This window comes from Corvus brachyrhynchos, unplaced genomic scaffold (genome assembly GCF_000691975.1).
Source record: "Corvus brachyrhynchos isolate BGI_N302 unplaced genomic scaffold, ASM69197v1 scaffold412, whole genome shotgun sequence".
In the NCBI taxonomy this organism is placed as follows: domain Eukaryota; kingdom Metazoa; phylum Chordata; class Aves; order Passeriformes; family Corvidae; genus Corvus; species Corvus brachyrhynchos.
The window spans coordinates 809,339-811,463 of record NW_008236761.1 but is presented as its reverse complement, the minus strand read 5'-3'; the positions used below and the strand labels follow the sequence as shown (position 1 = coordinate 811,463).

At 51.1% G+C, this 2,125-nt stretch overlaps 1 protein-coding gene across 1 annotated transcript in view; it reads right to left on the bottom strand.

The window, feature by feature from the left end:
* Nucleotides 1-294, bottom strand: part of RNF169 (ring finger protein 169) — a 12,772-nt gene extending 12,478 nt beyond the window's left edge. The window contains exon 1 of the mRNA XM_017727099.1: nt 59-294. The gene's annotated coding sequence lies outside the window, so the exon portion shown is untranslated. The remainder of the gene's footprint in view (nt 1-58) is intronic.
* Nucleotides 295-2,125: the final 1,831 nt, after the last annotated feature.

The window sequence follows — 2,125 nt, the reverse complement described above, 5'->3', positions numbered from 1 at the left end:
TCCTGCAGGAAATCCAAGTTATTCTGGAAGAAAAAACACAATTACCCAGAATACTGACCTTCCTTAGCTGGCTTTCATATTCTTCTCGGAGTTCCCCTGTTTTGCTTAATTTAATGGGTGCTCTGAATATAAAGTCTGGAAAGAAAAGGGAAAAAAAAGGAAACACTTTTTAGTGCAGGGTAGCTGGTGTTGGCCATTATTTCCCAAAAAGGGTGAGATCTCCACAGGCTGCACAAGAGGTTCTGCAGCACTTTTCTCAACCCCAGATGTTTATATTCTGCCACTGCTATCACAGCTCTGTTTAACATACAGAAACATGGGGAGGAGGATGGCCAAGTAATCCCACTTTGCACTTCCTGAGTTTCCTTTGAGATTCTCAAGAGTCCTTGACAAGCAGTTAAGCAATCGGGGAGCACTGGGACGATGTAAACACAGGGGTGAAGTAACAGCCCGGAGATTTCACAGGGAATCTGAGTCCCAGGAATAAACCCAGGCTTTAAGCACAGGGAATCTGAGTCCCAGGAATAAGGCCAGGACTGAGGTGCCTGCTGCAGCCAGACACCCCAGGCACACAGGCTGCCAGCAGCAGCCCCGCCCCTCGAACTCACGCCGCTGCCCTCCTGCCACTGCCGCCGATGCACGGAGACCGCCCCCGTTTTCTCGATGAGGTCTCCTCCACATCCCCTCCCAGCCGCAGCAGCACAGCCTTTTTCCCGCTTGCCGTGCACTCCCCAGATCAGCGTTTGGAAGCTGAGCGGGCAGGATGCTGTGTCTGGCAGAAATTCCCTGTCCTGCTCCCACTTCCTCCCTTTCCCCTCGGGAATTCAGAAACCAAAAGCATACTGGCATGGGGTTATAGCTTAATCTCCATCCCTGGAGTCTGTTACTCCCAAAGGACTCCCTTGCTCGCTCGCATCAGCCTCAAAGCTCCCTCCCACTTCTGTGCAGTGCAAGTCTGGGCAAGTTGCACTTCACTTGGAGGAGCTCGGAGGGAAAAGGGAACAACCAGAACAAAACAACAACCCCTGGACAACCATCCTGGCTCAATCCCTATCAGTATTCCAGGCAGGGCACAGCACAGTTCATCATAGCAGTGTGCTGTGGTCAGGATGGAACAGGTTTGAGCAAGGAAGAAACATCAGGGGTACTTCCTTTTCCCACCCTGCTAAAATTAAAGGATATAAACCAGCAGCTCCACCACATGTTTTCACAGAATCCCAAAATCATTTAGGTTAGGAAAGATGTCTGAGACCATTAAGTCTCAGATCCCACCTTGTCCCCAGCCCAGAGCACTGAGTGCCACGTTCAGGCCTTCCTTGGACACCTCCAGGGATCGGGACTCCAACACCAACCCGGGCAGCCCCTGCCAACGCATGACCACCTTTTCAGTGAAGAAATTCCTCCTGATGCCCAGCCTGAGCCTCCCCTGGCACAGCCTGAGACTGTTTCCTCTCCTCCTGTCCCTGTTCCCTGGGAGTAGAGCCCAAAACCCCCCCTGGCTGCCCCCTCCTGTCAGGGAGTTGAGGAGAGACAGAAGGTCCCTCCTGAGCCTCCTTTGCTCCAGGCTGAGCCCCCCTCACAGAACTTCCCTTATTTAGGAAGTGTTTTTATTTGGCTCAAAAGAAAAGGTTCATGGCAGGGTGGGTGAATCAAACACCCAATGACCAGCTGCTGACTATTCTGCCAGGCATCCTCTGGTTCACGGCCACATTTCCCTCCTCCCTGGGGATGGCCCACAGCCCCACTGCCCAAACATGCCATTTACAGACTGATGAAATCCTGTTACCACCTGTCCTGCTTTCCCCTGGTTTCCCCTTTCAAAGTTCCTAGGGAGCCCTGTAACTTCAGTCCCTCCTGCTGGTGAGGGTGAGTGCAAACTCTGCAGCCTCTGAAGAGGCAATTGCTGCCAATGCCAGAGCTGCACAAATCACAAAGCATTTATCTAATATTCGTTTCAGAGGGAGAAAAATAATCTCATGTAAGCAAACATTAAGCGTATAGACTATAAGGCCTTTTTATCTCATTAAAAAGCTGCTATTCCCTCATACTCAGAGGCCTGCACGAGCCAGGCTTGTTTTTAAAGGAAAACATCCCAAATGGCCCTACACATGTGATAAAAATCCCA